Source organism: Euprymna scolopes, chromosome 9 (assembly GCF_053919585.1).
Source record: "Euprymna scolopes isolate OS-2025 chromosome 9, ASM5391958v1, whole genome shotgun sequence".
Classification (NCBI taxonomy): Eukaryota; Metazoa; Mollusca; class Cephalopoda; order Sepiida; family Sepiolidae; genus Euprymna; species Euprymna scolopes.
Genome location: NC_136490.1, coordinates 25959950 through 25978111, shown reverse-complemented (window position 1 = coordinate 25978111; position 18162 = coordinate 25959950). Strand labels below are relative to the sequence as shown.

General features: G+C 33.3%; 1 protein-coding gene across 9 annotated transcripts in view; it reads left to right on the top strand.

The window, feature by feature from the left end:
- LOC145284468 (maternal embryonic leucine zipper kinase-like) overlaps positions 1-18162 on the top strand; it is a 303478-nt gene that overhangs the window by 235164 nt on the left and 50152 nt on the right. The window contains exon 17 of one of the 9 annotated variants that reach the window (XR_013868840.1): positions 450-686. The exons of the other annotated variants lie outside the window; for them this stretch is intronic. The gene's annotated coding sequence lies outside the window, so the exon portion shown is untranslated. The remainder of the gene's footprint in view (positions 1-449; positions 687-18162) is intronic. 9 annotated transcript variants of the gene reach the window in all.

Below are 18162 nucleotides of genomic sequence, written 5' to 3'. Positions count from 1 at the left end.
GTAGGATGTTCTCTCATGCATGAAGTGCTTGGCCTGTTTTGATTAAAAAGTTTGTAAACAAATTTGTTGTTGGCTTTTGGCAAATTATATCCTCAACTTCTCACTGGAACTGATTTGAGTTCATCTTTTTGTCCAGCCATTGATTGTGTGTATGATGTGAGAGTGATCCGTGATAGGATGGTGTCTTCAAAGTATGGGCTTACTATTTTGGTAAACTTATCAGTAAATGATAAAGTACATTGGCCTATTACTACACACACGAACACACACGCTAAATACTGAAGATGTACTTTGTAGAAAAGGTTTTAGATATTCCTATCATGTCTCTCCCCCCTCCCGTTTTCTTTTCTTTTTATAAATATTTTCTTCATCTATAGTATAAATCTCACCTGTCTGTTTAAATGTATGTATGAATGTATGTTTGTGTGTCTGCCTAAAACTTTTGACAGAGGCGATGGATTTTCACGAAACTGGTATCATTTTGGAGCTTGATCCTTCGGACGACAAATATTGAAAAATTGGTCAAAAACATTAATTCCTTAACCCTCAACTGGGCAGTTTTCTACAAGGAGGGTCAGTTTTTTCACTGACAATTTTTGCAAGTCATTCAACCCTCGGGTTCACAACATCACATAAAAGGTGTTATTTCGACCGTCCGTGACATCACAACTGCGATAGGCACATTGGTAAGACAGCTTGTTTTTTATTCGCCTCTTTTTCCTCTGCCGCGTTATGGGTTTGAGCCTGCTTACTACTCCTATATTTTTTTTTCTTTGCTCAACCAACACTCTTACACACACCGCCATTGTTTTTTTTGCCTTTGCGTCATGGGTTTGAGCCTGCCTGCCTATTACACTTTTTTTTTTTTTTATTTATTTTTTTTTTTGCTCAACACACACCTCCAAAACGCCGGGCACGTAGGCTAGTCTTATATAAAGTAAAGATGATTTTTTCCGCTTGCATACAGCATTATCACGTTGAAACACATAGGTTCCTGTTAGATCGCCAAAGTTAAGTCATGTTGAACCTGGTCAGTACTATAATGGGTGACTATTAGGGAATGCCAGGTGCCATATGTGCTCTCTGCTTATTTTTGCATTGTTTCAGTTGTCCTGGACTTTTTGTTACTTGAATCGAGCAGTGCTGATTCAAGAAAAGTGTAGTTTGGAATTGTACAAACCTTGCCTCATAATTACATGTGCAGCCACCCTTATAAGCCAATAACTATTATCTCTCAAGACTGAAAATGTATTTTAATGGTGAATGCTCTGACGAACTGCAAGCACTTTTACTCCCTCGATGTAAATACCATCAACAAACCCGACAAGCAGCTAAATCCCACCCCTTCACAGTAGAGATCTCTAGGTGTAAGAAAGCCTTCTACTCCAATAGTTTCTTCCCCAGAACTGCTAGATTTTGGAACTCTCTTCCGGGATTCTGCTTTCCCAACTGTACTGACATGCAGAAATTCAAGTGTAATGTGAACAGATATCTTGTTACTCATCTCCCTTCATAATAGCCCTGCAACTTATGTCCCCGATAGTAGTCCCTTATTTCAAAGTGGCACTGTGCTTTGTTTTGGGTGAAAATTAAATAAATAAATAAAAAAAATTTGTGTATTTGCTTATGCCAAATATTAGTGTTCTAAAAAACAAGTATTTTTTAAATTTATTTAATTTAATATTTGATCGTGATCAATATTTTAATTTTGATTAATCTATATATATAAAAGCGAAAATGTATGTGTATGTATGTTCGCTTTTCCTCGATGTCCACGAAAGGCTTCTTTCAAAGAAGCGCTTGCTCGCTTCACAACTTCTTAAAACTTTTTATATCATCTATAAATTGTAATATCTCGAGTTATCCACGGAGCTCGCCTGTCTATTTAATTTTATTGACTTTCAAACATTAATTATTCCACATTTCCCCGCATCGGCATGCATTACATTCGGTTTTCGGTATAAAAAAAGGCGAAACTCAACTCTAATAACAGGCCGAAAGCCAGTTGTCTCAAGAGAGCTAAGTAACGTTTGTTCAATGTCGACTTCGTCATATCAGACTGTAGCTTTCATTTCGCTCCTCCTAATAAACATGGAGCGGGTTTTTAAAAACAAACAAACCGATTTATTCAAAACTGTCCCACACAAAATCATAACTGCTGAATATCTATCGCCGTCACGTCAATCAAAAACGCGCACCTGTTTGTTTTTTTAACACTTTACTATTTTCCAACTGCGCATCGTCAATGCCGGGTACCCCTCGCTAGTCCTAAATAAAGGAACATTTTGAGTTGTAAACCATTTTAATTTTAGAAGTGAAGAACAGTTTCCGGGTGAATAGCCAATCCACTGAAGTTTTGAAAAGCAAAGTTCCTTCTCGTATTAAGAACAAAAAGTATGTGCAGAATTCTAAAATATCCAGTATATTTTGGAAACGGTTTCGGTTTCTGATAGGCCTGTAGCAGAGCGTCATTCTATCTGATTGGTCAGTTCTTATCTTCTATGTCTATAAATAGAACCTTCCATTTTCTGTAATTATACCTTATTTTATTATACCAAAAATATTGCAACAGAAGGCAGAAGAGTTTTTATCCTTACAGAAGTCTTAACACAGCCACACAAATCACCACATACTAATTTAATAATTTTTTTTTTCTATTCACCATTTTGTCACTAAATAAATGGTGGAGTTACGTTCCATTATTGAGGAAGGAGTCTAGTTTATGTATTTAATAGTGTCACTATTCCATACTTGCTCCTATGGGTAAATTGGTTAGCATATCATACTTCTAGACAAAGGTTAGTTCAAATCTCACCTGGAGAATAATTATGTTTTGTTCTGATTTTGTTTCAAAATGAAATTTAGTGTTTCAAATTATAATATTTAAGCAGATTGTTCTCATTTTTTTTTTGTTATCTATGCAAATTACATACATTAGGATTATTTGTGATGCCAAATAACCTTGCTGATTTTTATATTTTTTTAATATGATAGCTTAGTTCGGCAAGTTTAATATGTGGCTGCAGGCCATGTGTAGCCCATTGCAAGCTTATTTACGTCCTGCACAGACAATTTTAATTTTTTAAGATTTCTACCCGATCATGGCTGATGAAATGAAAGCATGCTACTTCCGTGGTTTAAATAAAGAGTTCTATTCATAATTTTGTGCTGATTTCTGAGTTTGAAAAGAAACCTCTGAAGAAGGTTGGAGGTTACATTGGCTGAAATGTGAAAATAACACTCAAGATAAGAACAGTAGTTCGAAGAATACAAATTAACACCTGATATTTATTTCAAAATTAAGTAGCAAGTTTGAATAATACAAAAAAAGACATTTTCCAATCGACTTAATAATATACACCATGTTTGTTTCAGAATATAACTATGCTTTTGGCAACAAATAAACCCAATAATAACAATAACTAATTTGCACTTCTCTTTCATTGCCACTTACCTTATGCCTTTAATCATATGATAATCTAGCCTGCAAATGTTTCTGTGTTTCTTAATTGTATACAAATTATTTTGTAAGGACTTTCGAGTCCAGTCTGCTCGTTACTTTGCTTAATGCCTTTTTTTTTTTTTTTTTGTGCCTCCAAATATTTATAGTGCTTTCATCATTTCTCCTTCAAATTCTTCTTGTTCCATCTTTTATTATTCTAAGAATAAATTCTGTGTATGATGATGAGCTAAGAATGTCTTTGACAGTCACTACAAGTATGTTTTGATAAGGTTTAGACATCTTTATGCTGTTTTGTACGGTCAACTGTTTGAACTAGTTTTATATATATCTTATCACATCAAAGATGTCATGGTATGTTCAGATCATTTACCATTCAGAGACTTAATGAGCACAAATGGACCTAAATTAGTTTATGAAAATCAAAATGGCTTCTCTCAGACATTGGTATTCTTGTCTACAATGTTATTTCTAATGTGCATATCAAATTCTTGTAATTTGGCCCAACATTTATTTTGTCTGTAAGCAAGGATGAGGAGGGGGTGGATTTAAACCCAAACCTGACTATGCAGAATCAGATGATCATAGGCATTTAATCTTTGCTTTGGTTTGTTTTATGGCATATCAACCCATTTTGAAAAGCTTATTTAGAGATTTTTATATTTTGAAGTGATGTAAGAAGAAATTGTGGGCATGAGGAAAACTGAATAAAAAGATTCCCCCCCCCACTAAAAAAACAAAACAGAAAGACAATACACTGTATTTTGACATCTGTTGGTAATAATTTTCTATTATCACTTACTATTTTTACTTCAATTTACAGAACATACACCAGTGCTGCTCTAATATTTAGAGACATCACCTCTTTATAAAAAGTGTATGGGAAATGTGTAAATTATGTTTTCATATTTTTTGTTCAGTTTCTTTCTGTGCCAACACTTTCATACATTATTCCTGTGGCTATCGGAATCAGGCTTTCTGAAGATACTGGCTTCCTGACCTGAAATGCACTAAACATTGATGTCATTGGGTGATTTTTTCCTTTCGTTTTGCAAAACTGAATCATTTTCTATGAAGTCAAAAACAAAAACAATTTTCCTTTACAAAACAACCAAACCAAACACAGTGAATGAATAGTTATTTGAAGATGTAAAGAACTTGAAGTATAAAATCATTTTCCAAAATAACTGGATTTGGCATTAAATTACTCAAAAAGGATTAATATGCTGTAAAACAACCAATCATGGTTTCTAAAATATACAAATCTCTTAATACACCTTAAATGCACTACACCTCCGTTAAACTATACCTCCCCCCAATAATTTTTTTTTTTTATGACAAATCATAATCTTGGTTGAAAATGATTCATTAGTTATGATTAATTGATGAGAAGTAACTTTTTTTTTAATCTCCAGAACTGAAGAAGAGTGGTTGTGCTCTTACTCTTTTCTAGGAATATTTGTGCATAAATCATCGCAAGTAGATTTGCATTTTATGAGCATATATGTGGCATCACACTTGTCTGAAAGGTGCAATATAAACTACTAAAGGATTTAATTGAATAATCAACATATTTGAACAAATGAGTTCATTTTTAATAGTTAAAATTTATTTCTCTTGATATTAGATACTACAAATAAATCTTTGGAAAGTACTTCTGATATAGATTAGCATGGTATGATCTTTTTAACTGATTTGATTGTTAGATTTGGGGTTTTCTGATTATTTCTCGAGTTGGATACTTAGAGAAGAGACTATGTGAAGGTTGCCAACATGCATAATGAAAGTGGTTCTGTGAAGCTAAAAAAAAAAAAAATTTGAATTTTGCATGTCCATTTTTCCAGCGGCTAAGGCAATGATTGTGATGAAAGTCTTCCATTTTAGACCAGAACTAAAGGTCAGTCCCAGAAGCTTGTCAAAGCAAGGTGCTTCCTGAAGATAAAAGCCATTCTATTGGATTCCCATCTGATCTCAATTGAAATTTTCAATTTCTATCGATATTGTTATGGCAAGTGCTTGACTGTGCTTTAATCAATATCTACCTGCAAAACATTTGTAGAAAATACTCGTCTGGCTAAAACAGCAGTCAATAATTTCCCTCACTCTCTATCTGTATCTAAAACTAAATGAAAATTTCATGAGCAAAGTTTCTTTCCAAGAACTACCTGTGAAACACAATACTGTGAGGCTGCTTCCCAGCTGACTATAACATGGTCATTTTCAAGTAAATAAGTTATTGTTGAGCCATCCTTTTAAATAATTGAATCCTACCCAAGTTTCAACATTATTGATCATAATAGTGTTGTCCCACTGGCCACTATTTTTTTTTTTTCAAAGGAGTCACCACCTATCAAGGCCTGGAGGCCACTCAAGGATAAGGGTTAATGAATGTACAGTAGTCAATAGGACAATATCGTAATAATCGTTGGGAGTGGAAATTTGGTAAATTGGATTACTTAAAGGGATGACTCATCAAGAACTTGTTTATGTTGGACTTGAAGATGACTATATTGTAGTCAGCTGGAAAGTAGAGAAATAGAAAGTTTCATAGGTGTGCAGTTCTGAGAAAGAAGCTTTGTTCATGGAATCTGCTTAAATTTAGGCACAGCTGCTAGACAAGTGTTTTTTGTGAAAGTTTGGTACATTAACTCTTATCCTTGAGTGGCCTTGAGCCTTGATAAATGGTCACGTCTATTGAATAAAAAGGTCATTAGTCTGTCAGTATTCAATTCACCACAGCCGTCTTATCTATATAATAAATTAATATCAATTTTTTCCCCCTAAGTTCATCAATGATAGGAAAATAACCAGATCTTTCCTATGCACATCTTTTCAACCCAATACCAACATCATTTCAAACACCATGTTTCACAATTTTTTTTAACATTTTTCATTATTATAAAACAAAAAATGTATTACATTTATTCAGAGATTTCTGCTTCTCCCCAAATCGTCTGAAGAGTACAGAATAGTTAACTAAGCCTCTCTCATCTATACATGATTATAATGATTTTCTAAATAATGTTATTTTTTCGTCACTGTCTCTAAAATGCATAGGTTTTTAATTTGAAAGAATTTCTTCAGTTAATCTACTTTACTTGGCAATGCCAGAATGCAGGCAACTAGTTTTCAATAAATTCTGTTTTTTCTTTTTTAAATGCATGTAAAAGTAATCCTAAACTGAATTGAGTGGCATCATGCAATGTCTGAAGCAATTTCCAAATTAAAATGTTTATTTGGGTTAAGGACAAACATTGAAAGTGAAAGCTATGTTTTTTTTTAATCCAAATAATTAACATTCTGGATTGATAAAAAAAAAATAAATAAAAAAAATCCACCAAAAGTCACAGAATTCTCTAATATAAAATTTCAGAATTTATTAAGAAAAGAATGCTAATATAAAGATTTATTTTATTAAAAAAAGAAAACAAAAAATAAACATATGAGTAAGGTCTCCTATTTTTTATCTAAAAAACAAAAAAAAACTAGTGTTGAACAGCTACAAAGACTGGAGTGGTACCATTAAAATGAATGATCTTTTGTGCTCCAAAATTAATTTTTCTACATAGTCACCACCATTCTTAATCCATTTTTGCCAGTCTCTTTTGATGCCTTGGGCATAAAAGTCTAGAACATGCTTTATCATTCACATCTCTGTTGCCACACTGAAATCAACGAACTCACCTCCTAACTGTGCTGGCAATCAACTGCATTGACTTTGTAAATGTTCAGCAGGTGCCGGTGAATGTTGATCAGTTCAATTTTATCTGCATGAAGGAATTCAAAGACGCATCTGTTTCTGACACATGTCTATGACAGGGGTGCTTTCTTAGTCTCACACTATTAATATCTGCAACAGGGATGAAACTTTCAGATCCTGAATGCAAAAGTTCAGTCATCATAACAATGCAATTTACAATCTCCTCTGATGATCCATTCAGGCGGAATAAAAAATAGGAGGCATTACTTTTGACCCCCCCCCTCATATATATTTTTTATGTCGCTTGAATTACTTTGCCTCTTCCTTTTTCATTTCAAGAACAAAATACATATACTAAGTTGAAAACTAATGATTGCATGCAAGGAAATAGCATTAAGGTGCAAATTAAAAAGATTTTTTTAGGTAGCTTTTATTGTTACATTGTTGGTTTCCTGAAAATGCCTGGTAACCTGATTGTGGATGATTGTCAGTGTTTACTTCCTATTTACAATGCCTCCCCACGGGACAGTTAGACACCAGGGTCGTTTTTTTAACGTGGAGAAAAGGAACAAAAATAAAAATTGTCTCAGTCGTGAAGGATTTCTCCTCCACTGACAGAGAACAAGAAATTGAAGTGCAGCATCTGGAGAACAGATACTACACTTTGATCTTGTCCCGAAAGAAATATTTTGTAACAAAAAGTAATGCTTGAATAACAGAATGTTTTTGAAGCGGATTAGGTTATTTAAAATAATAAAATATTTATGTTAAATCTTTCACAATAAGTTTGAATTTTAGCATAAGAGTATCAAAAACAAAAACAGGAATTTAAACAAAGATGATTTATTGGTGACATCAGAGAACCAAAGAAAGAAACAATTTGGATAGATATACATGTGGGCAGTGAAGAGAGGAGAGATCAGGTTGTTACCCAATGTGTTAGCGAACGGACGGGAGTCTTGTGCTTCAGGGGTTTGGACTTGAGGTCCATGTAAGTCAAAGAGGACGAGATAGCAAAATGTGAACTTGTACGAAGTATGCCCAACTCTGAGAACAGACCCAGCATAAAAATGAATGATTCTATCCAAATATATAAGATTTGTTGTTGTTTTTAGCGATATTAACAACTTCGAAACACTGTTATTTATTTTGTTACCTTAGCGTTTCTAAAGAGACATAAGCTCTTTTTGTTATTCACACACACACACACACACACACACACACACACACACACACACACACACACACACACACACACACACATATATGTGTGTGTGTATATATGTATGTATGTGTGTGTGAATGAGTTGGGACATATTTTTATTATTTTAATTATTAAATATTATGTGTATAAAAGGTATACCTATTGAAATGCGTGTTTCTAGCTCTCAACTGTTATGAGTTAGGATTGAACTCTTGACACCAACACCTGCAGTCTGATGTTCTACTGCTGAGCTACAATGATTTACCACTTGAATGCACGTTCATTTTATTGTTTTTTAAATTTAAGATTTGTTGTTTTTAGCGACATTAACAGTTCAGAATACTGTTATTTATTTCACTGCCATTAGCTCTTTTTGTTATATATATATATATATATATGTGTGTGTGTGTCACCCCTTATTTTTGTATGGCGTGTATTTTTATTATTAAATATTTTTACATGCATATTATATATATATATATATGATGAGAATAATAGAAATAGAGAAATAAAAGAACAAACCAAGTCATGTGTTCATCAACGTTTTGTCTTTATTTTGAGACTTCTTCTGGATGAATGGAATTAAGAAAACAAAACCCCAGTTTTCAAAATATTTGTACTGGTGTTTTGTTTTCTTAATTTCAATCCTTCAAAGGAAGTCTCGAAATAAAGACAAAACGTTGATGAACATATAACTTGGGTTGATCTCTCTCTATAGTAAATTATATATATTTCTGTGGAAATGTTTTTTTCAATTATATTTCACCTTTTATTTATATTAATCCTTTAATTTATGAAGCTCAATGTAATTACAGAGCATATAGCAAATAAATGACAAAAATCTATATTCCAAATTTCAAGATGTTGACCATCTTACAATTTATTCCTTTAAGTATGTTGCCATGCACAATTCATGACAGCACCTGTTTTGTAGCGCAAAATCATTCATTTAATTATGTCAGTCAATATATATATATAAATAAAATACACATCAAGTGCGCTTAAAAGCCAAATCATAACATAATAGAAAAATAAACAAATATTTTACTTGTTTGAAATTTATCACACATATATTTCAGAGGTATCTAACAAAACACACTGAAGATGGAGTATACCTCCGAAATATATGTGATAAATTTCAAACAAGTAAAATATTTGTCTATTTTCCTAATTTTACGTTGTGATTTGGTTTCAAGCGCACTTGATGCATATTTTATTCAGATTAAAACAATGTTTCTATATGAACTGTCATCATTGACGATATAAATATATATATATATTTCTGTGGAAATGTTTTTTTTTTATTATATTTCACCTTTTATTCATATCAATCCTTTAATTTATGAAGCTCAATGTAATTACAGAGCATATAACAAATAACAAAAATCTATATTCCAAATTTTAAGATGTTGACCATCTTACAATTTATTCCATTAAAGTATGTTGCCATGCACAATTCATGACAGCACCTGTTTTGTAGCACAGACTCATTTATTTAATTATGTCAGTCAATATATATATATATATATATATGATTTAATTAGAGGATCCCTTTGAGCAAGGTGCAATACTTGTTAGCCTCCCTATAATATTTAGAAAGATTAACACAAAGTTGATGCAATTCCTCATCTGTGGTGAAGGCAATACATCTAGAAAAGGAAAACTCTGTTGAAAGACCAAACAGGATAGAGGGAACCCATTAACTTCGTGAGATAATCTTCCAGTGATGGTGTCACAAACAAAACGGTCCTGGATATGACCTAAAACTATATCCGATGGTGAGGCCCCACCTTGCGGGCCTTGGGGAGTGTGGAGCTACCCTTTAATTGCCATTGCTCCCAGGTCCACTCTGACCCGGAGTGGTAGTACCTGTTAGGGTCCCCACTATGGGTTAAATAGAATCCGACTTAAAAAACAAATATACTCCATTAAAAATCGTTCCTCAAAATAACTAAATTCGACATTAAATAACCCGAAAAAGGTTGATATGCCGTAAAACAAAAACAACCAACCAACAAACAAAACACCCACTTCTAACTGTTCATGAGTCCACACGGAAGTAGTAAGACTCCGAAAACTGTCATGAGAATTCTCATGTCAGTGTGCAATTTGGTTTTACCAGAGAAAGCAAAACATAATAAAATATAGGTATCATTTACAGAATGAATGGGATGTTTTCATTTGCATAATGGTTTATAAGAGCTGGTTTAAATGATATTATCGATTTTTACTTGTTTGTACAGCAACAACTTTGTTTATAAGTTTTATAAAAAAGCCTTTCAAAACTGACTTAATAGCTGTAATCTTTTTTATATGCATTCAGAGTGCACACATATTTAATAATTTTTTTTTTTTTAATTTCTCATAAAAATTGTGCTAAAGCTTTTCGATAAGTATGGAAATTAAATTGGAAATCAATATTATGAGACAATAAACTGCTTTTCAAAATCATTAGGCAAATTAGACGTTCTATTTGCTGTGGCAAGTACCATTTGCTTGTTAGTTGCACAAATATTTAATAGTTTTTAAATTTTATATATTACGTTATCTTGTTGGATTTTCGAAATAGCATTTAAGCTGACAAAATACACTTTTCTTCTAACTATCCAGTTCTGGTTTGTTATTGTTGTATCATGTTATTAGCAATATGATGTATTTTGCTACAATTTATTTTAAAGATTACTTGGACAATCTGATATAAAACATTTTGAACTCCTTACTGTTAAGATAAAAATCAACAAGAGAAATTACTCTTAATCCAAGTTATGACAACAGGACCATTGCCAGTGCCCTCAAAATGCAAATCCGGACGGTTCAACGCTTGAGAGCGCAGCTCAACGCATCAGACAACCCACAGTTGAGGTCTTTAGTGTGGTTTCAAGTGAAGGCCACATCATGCAACCTCACATCTTTGAAGTCGGCTTGAAAGTCAACACTAAAGTGTACTTGGATGTACTGAAGAGTGTGGTGATCCCCTGGTGCAATCAGGTGGCCGCTGGCAGAACCTGTGTGTGGCAGCAGGACTCTGCACTGGTCCAGAAGTCCAAAGAGACTCAGGCTTTGCTTCAAAAAGATTGCTACGACTTTGTACCCCTCTCTCACTGGCCCCACCTCTTTCCCGACTTGAACCTGCTAGACTATTTCATTTGGTAATATGTCGAGAAAATCACCAACGTGACCCCCCCCCACACACACACCAAAGGCAGTCTAATCACCATTTGCTGAGCTCCCGCTGGTGTTTGTGAAAAGGGCATGCTCTCCGTTTCAGACCCATATAGAGGCGGTGATTGAGGCTGAAAGCGGCTACATTGAATAGATCTTAGGACTACTACATAATTAAGTTACCTGAATTTATTTTTTCAATTCAAGTTTTACAATAAAGCTTTAGTGTTGTTTTCTGTAAGGCGACAATTTGCTGAGCTCCCGCTGGTGTTTGTGAAAAGGGCATGCTCTCCGTTTCAGACCCATATAGAGGCGGTGATTGAGGCTGAAAGCGGCTACATTGAATAGATCTTAGGACTACTACATAATTAAGTTACCTGAATTTATTTTTTCAATTCAAGTTTTACAATAAAGCTTTAGTGTTGTTTTCTGTAAGGCGACAATTTGCTGAGCTCCCGCTGGTGTTTGTGAAAAGGGCATGCTCTCCGTTTCAGACCCATATAGAGGCGGTGATTGAGGCTGAAAGCGGCTACATTGAATAGATCTTAGGACTACTACATAATTAAGTTACCTGAATTTATTTTTTCAATTCAAGTTTTACAATAAAGCTTTAGTGTTGTTTTCTGTAAGGCGACAATTTTATCGTTCCGTCCTGTAGATGATAACATTATTTCAGCATGATCCACATTCTGTACAAGTACTTTTATAAAGTTTATCTTGAGACAATTTCATTTAATCACTTTGGTTCTGATTGCTATTGCATAACGAGTGTGGAACTGTCCATTTACTAAAACATCGAAATGATCATCTTGAATAGCTGTAATACAAATTTTTAACTAAGTCTTTGAGTTTTCTATTTCTTTGCTCAAGTATCTACGTCAAGATTTCCATCATATCGTTCTCATCTTTGATGTTGTTCCTTCACGTAACGCTTAATGCTTCTCCAAAGTAAAACGTCTCAGCTTTGAACCATTGGTGTATGCATAATTTCTGTGCTCAGCATCATGTAAATGTCATTGGATATCCAAAATAACTTTGTCTCGTGATCCGACACGACCCAGTCTTCATTAGCAAGATTCACCTCTCTCCATTCCATTTTGTCTGTAATTACCTGTCATTTCTCTATGAACACAACTTTCAAACCTTCCAAGGCTTGCAAGTTTTGACAGGAGAGCCATTTAACACACAAAAAAAACAAATGTTTGCCTCTGATTGCCGCTGAATACCTGTCGGCGGCTGTAAGGCATGAAAAGGATTTCATGGTCCGTTCACAAGGTGATGTGTGATTCGCTGAATGACAGACAAGAATCTGGTATATATTATTTGGATTCTTCCAAACTACTGTTCTCATCTTGAGTGTTATTTTCACAATGTTTCGGTCGATGTAACCTTACACCTTCTTCAGATGTATCTTATTGAACTCAGGGAATCTTTCTGTTGAAAGGTGCAGGCTCAATGTCTCTAGCAATGTGGAGGTGCAGGCTCAACTTTTCAAGTAACTTAGAGGTTGATATGTGACAAATATACACAAATGTTTTTGAATAAATATAAAATTTACAGAGTAGAAAAAATTATAAAAATAATTTCTCATTGTTATTTACATTTCATTATTTTCTAATATTCTAAATATTATTTTGTATTTGAACAACAATGAATGAAAGCATGTCGTGAGTGCATTTAAAAAATAAACGCCTTTTATCTGATTTTGTTAACAAAAATTACTAATTGGCCTCTGGTGACTCTTGAAACAAAATTCTAGTTCACCCCAATTTAATATAGCAACTCTCAGTAAAATTCATAAAACGTTCATTATAAATATTTGAATTAAAAAAAGTTGTAGTGTTTTTCATTACCATGTTGATAAATGTAAGTAAATGTTAAATTTATTTTGTATATTATCCTATTTTTCTTAAATAAAATGGTTTTATAATTTTAAAGTGTCTTAAAATCAAAAAAAAAATTAACTATGTTCTTTTTTGTAGATGATGGTTTTAATAATTAGAATGCAATAAGAAGTGAATACAATTTATTACAATAAGAATAAACAAAGCAAGATTTTTACATTAATATTTCAATGTTAAAAATAACTTTTCAAACTGAGGAAAATTAAGGTAATTATAATTATTGAAAATGTTCCGTATTGCGCATAGCTGTTGTACCCCCCCCCAAAAAAAAAACTAAACAAAATTAGTTAAAATGTGACTAATGCCATGTAATTCCACCCTTTTGTTTGATTGAACTTCTTGCTAAAGAATATTTATTTATAATAAATAGAATATCTTTGAATAAATGCAAATATTAGTTTAAGAAAAAAAAAATTGACATAATTTCAGTTTCAAATTTTCATAATAAAGATGATTAATTTGCAAGATTTAAAAATATTCCTTTTGTTTCTTCTGTCATTTTTATGGTCATCATCGATTGAATTTTATTATCAAAATTTTAAATTGTTTTTCTTTTTCTTTTCATTGTTAATAATCTTTCAACCATTGCATCTTGTTTTCAGCTTTTTTTATGAATTTATTAAATTATCTTTGCTGATTTACAACCCTCCTCCATTCAAAATCAATTTTTTCTTGTATTTTAATAAAAATATTCTCAGTTTTGTTGGATGAGTTCAATTTTACAATTAGGAAAGATTTTATTGATTGCAGTTTCCTTTTAGATGAGAAATTGGGAGAGAATATGGAAACAAAGTTTTGTCTTCCATTGCTTATCTTTCATAAATGTTTTTGTTTCCTTCATTTTCTTTCTTTTATGCTTTCCATTTTTTTCTTTTTCCATTTTTTTTCTTTTTCCATTTTTTTTCTTTTTCCATTTTTTTCTTTTTCCATTTTTTTCTTTTTCCATTTTTTTTCCTTTTTCCATTTTTTTTTCTTTTTCTATTTTTTCTTTTTCCATTTTTTTTCTTTTTCCATTTGTTTCCTTTTTCGTTTTCCTTTTTCTTCCATTTCATTCTTTCTTTTTTTCATTTTTTTCTTTACTTGAAATCTTTTTTTATAAAACATTTAATTTGTTATTTAATATGCATTCAATTTTTCTTAATTTTTATTGGTTCAAATTTAACTTTTGGTCTTAATTTAAACAAAAAAGAATTTTTATAAATTTTTTCTTTTTTCCACTGTTGTCTTCCTTCATCCCCAACTTCATTACAACCATTTCACCAAACCTCTCTCCACTACATTTTACCCCTCTCATTTTTTTCCCCCCATAAACGAAAACTTTGTTCCACTCTACTGACCCAACTTAATGCTCTGACTTTTATCCTTCCTTCTGTTTACAGGTCCCCAACTCTGAAATAATGGTATTCACAGTAAACAATCCCCTCTCTCCTCCTCATAAAAAATTTTGCCACGCCCACCCCCACCCTTAAATAGATCATTGCACTTGTCCCTTATTGTTTACTGTTTATTTAAAAAAAAAAACAAAACAAAACCTATATATATATATTTTTTTTTTTTTTTTTTTTTTCAATGATCCTCACTCGCCCTCCCTGGGGGAGCATTTGTATTACCCCTCTCGGATCGCCCAGCTGCACCATCTCATTGTATTGCCTTTTCCCTTGTAACTCTCAACCTCTTCCTCCTCCTTGTCGTTTCAACGCTGTCCTCGTGGGTATTAGTATGTGCATCCGTGCATGTGTCCAGAAAATTGTTTGGTTGCTCCAAATCCATCATGCCCAATAGACTGCCTGTGAAGTTTTCTTTCAACCGATCACTCATAGGGATCCCCTCCTCCACTGGTAGTTTCTATTGATTTTTTTTTTAACTCCCATCTCTTTCTATCATCACTTTAAATTCTTTCTCATTCTTTCTAAAAACTTAGCAACAATATTATTTTCTTGTTAGAATTCTTTCCTTAAATTTTTTTATTTATTTTTTAATTTTAGAAAGTTATCATTTCTTATTCTGTGTGTTTCTGTATACTCGCATATTCTCCCTGTTACACTCTATCTCATACTTGGATGTAGAATATACTGACTGCACTTCTACAAAAGCATAAGATCATTCAACGAAGCCACTTGTTGGCCATGGGTAGTGACCTTGGATCCCAGTGTTTGAGGGCTTTCTGAGCTGTGCAATACATATGCTCTTAAACTCCATTTGTTTCTGTACTCACACTAGTTTGGTCCGTATTTAAACTTGATGAGCATTTGGAGAGCTACAAACTATTATTGATTTCAAGCTGTACATAAGAATAAACTCTCCTCCTATCTTAAATAAGGCATATCCACATAGATCCCTCAATATATGTTGGAGAATGGTGAGAAACTTTGAATTATCTTTGTACAACTGCAGAAATAAAAAATCAACTTGAAAATAATGAACAGAAAAACTGTATTAGATGTAAAGACAATAATAAATAGACATAGGCTTCATATTATGACAAGCATCCACTTAAATTTTGGCTATACGACAGTGAAAGTCAAAGCCTACATATCCTTAACTTTGATTGCTACAACTGTCAAGTTTTGCCACCACGAAAGCTGGTGTGTGAAAATAAAAATATGTAAAAATCATAAAAAGATGGTTTTGACCACACAGAATCAGTATACATTGAACTAAAATGTGCAGACTGCTTTTTGTTGTATGGCATTCGTCCTAAGTTGTTTCAGAACCGACTACCTCTGAAGGGAGAAATGTCAAGGGAATATTAAATTCACATGTGGTCCAGTCACCTGTAATCTGCCATGAGATTTAATGATTTGTAACTACTAGTGTTGGGACTCTGAATCGGAAAAATTGGAACATTTGAGGGTATCAGTCTGAAAAATGTGTCGATTTTCTGATGCCAGAATGATTCTTTTGTCTTTTTTTTTTAATTTGATTTTGTTTAAAGCAAACTCTTTCATTGCTGGTAATAATGATAAAATAATAAATATTTATTGATTTTAAAATACCAGTAAAACTAAAATCGAAAAGTCATTCCCCACGAGTGTATTTATACATTTAGGAAAATATCTGCACATTTAACATGTTTTTGCTGTAATCGGGGAAAATATTAACAACTCTATAAGTTAAATATTTAGAAATTTATAAAACAATCGGAAATTTAGTACGGAATCAGGAAAAAATATTGGAATTGTCTCATCACTAGTAACTATCAAAGGAATTGCTAGAAATGTAACAAAGTTATCTTGTGAGACTTAAGTTGGACTTGGATTGCATTTAAGCTGACATATAAAACTTTGATTCTGACCAATTTACATTTGTTATTGTTTCACAATGTTATTAGCATTATAATAATGTACTTCACTACAATTTATTTAAAACAGTTTGTATTGAATTATGAAAGTGTTGAATACAATGAAAAGTAATACACTTATCAAACATGTAAAGTTACTTAGTGAGATTAAAAGTTAGATCTAAATAGCATTTAAGTTGACATATCAAACTTTAATTCTAATTTGCGATTTTCCAGTTAAAAAGACAACTTTGTAGCTAAATATTTAGATGTATTAAAAGAATCTAAATCGGTAATAGTATCAGAATCTGAAATTTAGAACAGAATCGGTAATTGAATCGGAAGTGATGGAAATATTGGAACCATCCCATCACTAGTACTAAGGCTTTAAAATCCAGTGTACTCTACTATTCTACCCATAACTAAACAGGAATAAGCCGGATTCATTCCTTCCATAAAGATATTAGTGAAATTGGCAACAGCTTGGTCAGGATTTGAACCTAGTTAGCCCAATTTGTAATCTGTGTGTGTGTGCATGCGTGCACACACATTGTATGTTGGGGAGGGAGACATTAATGAATGCATATGTTATGTGTGATTATATCTTATTAGGTATGCATTTATTTTTATTATATATGCATGTATGGCTAAATGCATCTACTGTTGTTCATAAACTCAACCTTTCATTGCTTGCTTTCCTCGGACATCCCCAGGTCCACCCTTCCACCTTTTTGATCCTTTTGATCCCCTTCCTCCTCCCATTCTTTGATCCCAGCCCACTCTCACATCCCATCTTGAATGGCCCAGGCCTTTCAATCCACTTCATACTTTGATATAACTTGAAGCACTTCTTAATTGCCCATTGATCAGCACAAGTGGCTGAGTCGAAGGTGAATGAAGTTAGATGATGAGGGTGGCGCAGTGGAGAGGGGGGGGGTCAGGTTTGGTGGTATCATGGATTTCTTCCTAGTCACGATCACTCCCTCTCTTGTAGTAGGCTGGTCAGATCTGCTTGGTTCCAGCACGCTGACCACAGACAAGCCTCTCATCTAGCACGTATGGAGTGGACGTAGCTGATAAGACTTTTCAGCTTTTGGCTTCTTCATTAAGTCCAACAAAACATTTTGATCCGAATTTGGGAGGTTGGGGTAGTTGATGGGAGCCGGGAATGAACATAACTCTCCCAATCCTAAGTTGGAAAACTTGTTTCTTTTGCGTGTCGCTCTTCAAATTTTTTATCATGTGATTCTTGTTATCCCTCTCCCTTCCACTTTTTTCTGACCCGAAAGGTCCTCTATCTCAGGGTCAAATGTTCTCCATCTGTATGGCCCCAAATGAAAGCCCCCCTTTTTTGTATTGTCTGTTGCCCCCCCCCCCCCCAAGCTATTTCACCTCTCTTCTTTATCTTTATTTTTTTGGTGGGTGGGGGCATATTGTTTATATCTTTGCATA